Here is an 8,176-nt window from a genome sequence, read left to right as displayed (position 1 = left end):
TCTCTCTCTCTCTCTCTCTCTCCCCCCTCACATTTTCTATGTAATGGAAAGCAAATGCACATACATTTGGAAAGAAAAAGTAAGAAAATGATTTAAAATTCTTAATAATGAAGAAAAAAGAAGTCTAAGGTTCTGTATCAGATCTTTATGTACATAAAATAGCCAAACAGAGGAATAAAATATTCTCAATGTTAAACTGTGTTAGAACAACATTACCATTTATAGTCTAATTTTTTAATAAAACATAGCATATTAAACTAAAACTTTTAGTGGTATAGTCTTAATAGATTGCTTTCTAAAGCTAGGAATAAATGTACAATGTAGAGGAGACAATTTTTCTGAAGATGATTATTTTAAAATACAAAGTCAATTGCTAAAGAAAAAAAATGAATCAGTTTCAGTATTCTGGGTCTAAGGAGAAAATAGAAACAATCCTTACGTCTGTAACACTCTAGATTTTATATTTATTTTGTATATGAATTTAATCATACAGATTTTTTTTCTCATATCAAAATTATTGCATTCAGTTATCCAGCTCTTTATGAACCTTCAGTTATGTGTTTTACTAGGTGCTGGGATACAGGAAGTTGGGCAAAGGCCCCATTCTCAGTTAGGTCAATGTAGGGGCTTTCATTTTTAAACACCACACTTCAAGTAGTGTGTCACAAGGCTATTGTAGGACATGTCTCTTTTGCACCCTCACTGGGCAATAGGAGCAGGGCAGGCAAGACATCTACTCACATAAGAAAGAGCCCAAGGCCCTAAATCTTGCTCCCTGGATTTGCAAGACCGTGTGATGCAAGGGCTGAGAAGAAGGTCATTCCGAGAAGAAGCACATGCAAGGGCTATGAATCAGCAAGAGGTGGAAGGGCTCCCTTCTTATTTGCCAAAGAGCTGTTGCAGCTCATAAGAGGCCAACAGCTCTCTAGAGAGATTAACAGATATTTCCTAGAAAATTGAAAATGGAGGTAGCTCTTAAGTATGCACAAAGACTCTAACCTATCTCACAAGAACAGAACTGTATTAGGAAGTGATTTTAAACTGTACTGAAGTATCTTTTCACTCTTTGAATGGAAAAAAAATTAAAACTGTATTTAATCATGTATTATGTTTAATATAGCAAAAGGGGAAACATGGAATTTCACTGAAATATTACCTTATTAAACCTCTCTGGAAAATCTTTTGGCAATATCTCTCAGAAGAATAAATGTGCATCATTTGACTTGAGAATTTCACTTTGGAAATGTATGATACACATAAACTGAACATGCAAAACAACTTGGACATGTTTCCACACAGGTTTTGTGAGCAAAGGTCAAACACAGAAGATATTCAATGCCCTGAGGATAGGATAAGCTACATACATCAGGCTGTATCTGTGGACATCAAAAAATATAAGGGAGTTCTTTATGTGCTGAGAGAAATTGATTACATGATTTTTAAATAAAAGCATATGTGTGTTGACAAAGTATTGAAAAAGTATATTTGTGTGTGCACATACGCATGCCTACGTTTATATACATATTTGCTTACATATACAGCAAACAACTGACAACAGGAACTGGGTTCTTAAGAATGGAGGCAATAGAGTGTTCATTGTTGTTGCTTTTTTTTTTTTTTTACTACAAATTACTTTTTACTTTAGGCATTTTGCTCTATACAAATGTATTACCTGTGAAAGGTAAATTCAGAAAGAAAATTGGGAATTTTAATTGGGCCCTAGTAAAAGATTAACAGTGCTTTTGAGTCCATTATTACTAAGGTAGCTGGCAAAGCTACTTCGCATAGCAGGGTTCTGTTGGTACGTACAGTCCTATAAGCCACTACTGGAGCCCCTCACTCTGCTACTTGTTTCTATTTGACTGGAAATAGTCTTAAACCTCTTCTCTTTTCATTTGCATTTCAGATTCAGTGTTTCTGAATTAAATGCTTCCAGAAAGATCCTAAGACTGGTCCCATTCTTTGCCTTCCCCTTTACAGACTAGTCCTTTCACAGTGACCCTGTTGGCCCTTCACCCGTCTCTGCGTTGACTAACCTTGGTGACTCACTCAGTCTTGGACAGCCATTCGCAACTAGATATGCATTAGTAGTCCTTTGAGAGTGATAATTACTGACCCTGCTTCCATCAGCAGCTATTTTATGTGTGTGCTCTCTCATGAGCAAACCTGAGAAACAAAGCAAAACAAACATTCAATCTTTGTCTCAATTTCCCATCTCTCAATAGCTGATAAGTTCATTCCAATCAAATCATTGCCCTCTACTAATCTGATACTATTTATCTTAAGAACCACTGAGTTTTGATAAATTGTTCAATTAGAAGGAAATTCTCAGTCATTAGCCTATTTGCCCTCTCTGTTATCTCACTGGCTGTTTGATACCATAGAATCTGATGAGGGGCCCACATGGACCCCGCTTAATTGGTATTATTTGAATATCTATTTATCTGTATCAGTATGCATAGTTTTACATGATTTAAAAATAAATTTTAACAGTAAAATATTTTTAAAGTTTAGAATATTAACCTTACAAATGGCTGTTTGCAGGAATTCCAGGAAATTCCTAATTAATTTTCCTCTAGTCTCAGCTCTATTACTCTTTTACTTAAATTCACTTTCACATTTTCCCAACTTTATAGGGCTACAGCTGATAGTTATCATAAAATCATTATCAGTTCTGAGCGCTTCACACATCCACTAAGATGTCCAAGAAGATCCTTTAATAAGCATCAGTGACCTCTGCTTGGACTATATAATAATGGCTTTAGTTAAAGGAAGTATGTCACTGATTGGTCAGGAACTGCAGACTCACTCTTTCAGCAATGAAAAACAGAGGTTCTACTGGTACTGCAAAAATCAAGACAGGGGTGGTTTTCAGAGGAGAATCAGGGTCTTGGCACTACAGAACTAGCATATCTATTTTCTTTCAGCTTATTAAAAAGCTTACTAATGTATTTTTCTGAACATTCACAGCTATTCATAAACCATTTTAAAACACGGTTGTTTACATTATTACTAAGTATTTGCAAATAGATGTTCAACTCTAAGGCTGTACTCTCCCAACTCAAGGTATACATCTACTTTTATTTCTTACATGTTTTCAAATTTCTTTCACCTAAGTGAAGTGACATTCTTGATTCCTTGGACTCAATTGGTCAATGGAAAGAACCAAATGACTTTATTCCCCATAACTACTTTCTATTGTATAAAAATATATAAAAATACCACATCTTTGTCATCCATTCCTCAGGTGATGGGCATCTTGGTTGTTTCCAAGATTTGGCTATCACAAATTGTGCTGCTATAAAGATAGGTGCACATATATCACTATGATATGACATTTTCAGTTCCTCTGGGAAAATTCCCAGTAGGAGGATAGCTGGTTTGAATGGGATTTCCAGTCCTAGTTTTTTAAATCTCCACACTGATTTCCATAATGGTTGCACCAGTCTACATTCCCACCAGCAGTGGAAAAGGGTTCCTTTTTCCCCAGAGCCTCTCCAACATTTGTTGTTGGTTTATTTCTTTATGATGGCCATTCTTTCTGGGGTGAGATGGTATCTTAGTGTTGTTTTAATTTGCATTTCATGGATGGCTAGTGACTCCTTTCTGAATAAAAATGCAAAATAGTAGCTAGATTGATCTTAAAGAAAAGTATAACTGATTTTATTTCACACAAAATGTATTTTCTGGATAAACAGACCTCAGTTTTAATCGAAGCAGATGAGAATTGTTTGCGTAATTCCTCCAGTTGGAAGGAAGTATATCAACTCTAAATCTCTAGCCTGTCTCATCTCACTGAAGTCTGCCTCTGTGTCTTTCACATTAGACTGAAATTAGAAGTAGAGCAAAATGATGATTGTGATGGGAAAGATAAACTGCTAGAAGCCATTAACATTTGTTATAACCATCTCTACACATGAACTGGCAGACAATTCTAGAAAAACATAAACTGATGAATGTAGAGGGCAGACTGCCATGACTTAATGAAACATGTCACTTTTCTTTCCCCCCTGGTTTTATGCCAAGTGGAGTAAATTATCTAGCAGAAACATCTGTTTATCTTATAAAGCCAACTAAAGGAATCTCATGTGTAGCTCTTACAAAATTTCTGTAGTGGGTCGGTGGGATAAGAAGGTTACTAAAAATTACAACAAAAACATCACCAGCGTACAAATGTTATGCTGAGTACTGCTTACGTCACACACCTTTTGGAGACAAAAGTGGGACCTTAGAAGAGTCATGATCACAAGAAACACATAGTCTAGCATTACTGCAGAAGTAAAATCAAGACAGAATGACTCAAACTTAGGGAACTCTTTTGGCTTAATTAGAAAATTATTGTAGGATCCAGTATATCTGGATTTAGGTGCACTTCTGCACTCTGCTTTTTAATCTTTGTCAAGCTTTGAAATGATTTTATATGGGTCATATTTCTAGTGATTATCCAGGTCCAATACAAGTATGGAAATAATATTCTCAAGTAATATAAGGCAGATATAGATGGAAACCTGTTCATTAGGGCACCCAAGTTAACTCCAGAGCAGTTGGGGTTGTGTCTTCATCTGGGCACATGTGTGTGCAGGTACACACAAATACATGCCCCTTGAATAACTCCTCATAATCTCAACCTGAAAGGTCCAAGGGTGTTTGATAAATATAAGATGTAAAAATATCTGGGACTTTGGGAGATCAAAGCCTGTGGGAAAATAAAAATCTTAAATGAAATTGCACTGCCAACGTCTTGTAATATTATCTGTATACATTCTCTTCAATAACTAAACCGATATCTCCACAGTACAATTAGAAGTTGGAACATGAAAAATTCCCAAATGGAAATCCCATGTCAATGAAGGTAGTTGACCATCGATTAGCAAAGGATCTATCTTTTTTTGTTGCAGTTTCTCACTTAAAAATTTCCTAGGGGCCAGGGAGATAGCTCAGTAGAATAAGCGCTTGCCTGGCAAGTGCAAGGGCCTGAGTTCAATCCCCAGTTCCACCAAAAAAAAAATAATAAATAAAAAAATCTCCTAATGTTGAAACATCATGACTAACTCTACTTACATGACAAAATAAAATAGAGGAGAACAACCTAGAATTTTGTGTTGAACTATCTGTGGGTTCCCTAAGGCTTCTTCAAGGATCTAGCTTCAGAAACTGTTGGAGACCTTGACAGCACTTGCCTTCCTAAAAGCCAGATAGCAAAGAGAAGGGAGATGGGTAGATGTGGAAAGATGAACACCACTAATGTTTAAAGTATTTTTTAATGACTAACCTAAGAATTGCTTTTAGACACCAAAAACTGTAAAGATGGTGTTCTCAAAAATGGAGTGAGTTTTACAGAGAAATCAAATCAAATGATTGCTGTGATTATGAATATTCCTGCTCCCTCACATATATTCCTGCTCCCTCACGCATTCATTCATCTTTGCTTAGATTTCACTTCTTGATTGTTCTCTCTCTCCCCTTCTCTCTCATCTTTCTCCACATGTGTCTTTTCTCTCATATATATGTGTATAAATATGATGCATGTTAAAATGTATGTATATATATATACACACACAGAGATATGTTGCACATAATCTACATAATCATATGCAATCTCTAGTGCATAAGAGCAATTGGAATATTTAATTTCTAAACACATTTACGATGTTGAAATTGGCTTACTTAACATGATAATCATAAGGAATCTGCAGAATGATTGTTGCATACTGATGTTTCAGTCTTGTCACATTGTACCATCTGCCCTAGATCTTTTGTGCCCAAACTACCCAGAACCTGTGACTTGATAAAGCCACAAGAGAGAAAACTTGCTCTGAAAGGCACTTTCTTCTCCTGTAGCTAAATCCTTTAATTGATCTTTCATCTATATTTTAAAGTTAGATATTTTTCAACAATTTCCTATACTTCCAATGCTGCCAGGGTATTGGTATTTTGGGGACTACTACCAGCAACACTCTTGTAGCCACTTATATGAGTGATATGTCATGAGGACAGACAGAAACTGAGGTGAAGTTTTTGCTCAGAAACCTTGTCTGAAGCACCTACTTAGGCAGGCACAGGGGATGGGAGTTTGATCCCTGGGCCTGCCCTGTTGGCCCTGCCCCTGGGGTGTACTGAGATGGCTATGGAGACTGGGGGTGATGGCAGGTGCTGCAATCCCAGCACGAGGCTGTGAACAAGAGGATCACTATGAGTCTGATCTACGCAGTGAGATCCTTTACACCCTCTACCCTCTGTTCTAAATACAAAAAAAAAGAAAAAGAAAGAAAGAAAGAAAGAAAGAAAGAAAGAAAGAAAGAAAGAAAGAAAAGAAAAAGAAACTTTGTCTGTCTGAGAGGCCTAATAAAGTGTTTGTGGTAAAGGGACAACACTGGCCGTGGTGCTGTACAGCTGTCAGTAATTCTTTTGCTAATAAATTTACCTGCAATAGTGATGGAGCCTAGATGTACAGCGAATGCTATTCACATGAACTCCATGGTATCTTTGTAATTATTCATTAATATACATCAAAATGACAATTCCCAAATGAACATACTGAACTGTGTTATGGACAATGTTTATTATACTTGACACAGGAAAACCAATAAACTATTAGTTTATATTTATGAATTCAGAAATAAATTGATAAAACCTATATACCACATAACTGTGTAGACTGAGCCCAAGTCAAATGATGTCAGTTGTTGACTTTCTTTAATTTGTCTTCATCTCTTTTTATTTATTTCATCAATAAAGCAAGAGGAAAAAGAGTTTTCATGGGACCAGCAACATTGCAGGGAATATGGTCAGTCAATCTTTAGTGTCCTTTTGATGAAAGACTACACAAGGCAGCAGCTGAGAGGGTTTGTTTTGCTGATTTTTACAAATATATTAAAAGGGGCCTGCAGCTTGGAACAGGTGAGCCTGGCCTATGCACAACATAAGACCCTTCTTTCGAGATGTGTTGCCAACACAGCCTCGGGCAGAAGTCCACGGTAGCTGGTTGCTGTGACATTTAGGTGGGAGGCCAGCTCAGCAAAGCCAGGTTTGATTTCACATTTACATTTCTCTCTGGATGGTCCTCGTGTCTAGAAAGGCTAACTCAAATGTCTTTTACACACTAACACTTTTACTTGCTTGGATGCTTCTGTTATTTGCTATTCCATTTTCCTCAATGTTATTCATTGACCTAAACCACATCTCTTCTAAGATTCAATTTTGTTTTCTATAGAAAAGGATCTGTATGAAAACCACACAGTCTGAGACAGATTCTCCAGGCTTGCAATCCTTCCCTTGGTAATGAGGTAATTATATACATTGTTTTCCATTAAAATGTTTACTATATTCTAGATGCCTTGTTAAACAGCTGGGAAAAGAAAAAGAAAAAAACGCCTAACCTCTGTTCTGAAGGAGTTGGAAAGGTGGTGAAAAGAACCCTAAGAAAGAAATTTCTTGTATGAGAACAAGGCTTTGGGAAGCTTTACAAGTTAACTCAGGGATGATGGAGCGTGTGGTTATGGGGCCTGCAGAGAAGTGTGTATGGCTTTGGGTCTGCAAGACACGTCACAGTGAACTCTGCAGAAAGGATCTCCTTCACAAGATTTCTTTTTTATGGACGGCTTGAGTGTAACCATGTCTGCATGTTTGTCCCAGGTAGTCAGCTGTGGTTTACACAGTGTTACTAAGCTCATTCAGAATTGTGGCAGAATTTATTTCTCATGAAAATCTGGCAATTCTGAGGGAATTTGTGGGAAGGGTCTACCACCTACCCGAATACTGAGCGTCAGTCCCAAGGTGCTTGAAACTCTCTGGCCTTCTCCCTAGGGAGAGAAAGGCTCATATTCCATGTGGCTCGATTTGTGTGAAGTATTTCTTAAGTAATTTTGCAAGGACAGCACTGCTTCTGGGTCCATAGCAAATAATTTCCTGTGCAACCAGGTACACACATGGAAGAAAATTTGGCTTCCATGAAGGCATCAGGTAGAAGTAAACACTGAAGACACACAGAGATGTGGAGGGAATATTCAGCCACATCCACCCAGTAGGTGATATTGTATTGGCCAGGCACTGTGGGACATACATGGAAGCATACAAAAATGCATTCTTTACATTGTTTTTCAGGTTTCAACACATTAAAATGCTTTTACAGCCATTATCTTATTCAGCTTAAGCATAAAAAAGGTTTTTTTTAGGC

This window comes from Octodon degus, unplaced genomic scaffold (assembly GCF_000260255.1).
Source record: "Octodon degus isolate 3935 unplaced genomic scaffold, OctDeg1.0 scaffold00015, whole genome shotgun sequence".
Lineage (NCBI taxonomy): Eukaryota > Metazoa > Chordata > Mammalia > Rodentia > Octodontidae > Octodon > Octodon degus.
The sequence above is the reverse complement of the archived record's forward strand: the minus strand, read 5'-3'. Positions refer to the sequence as shown.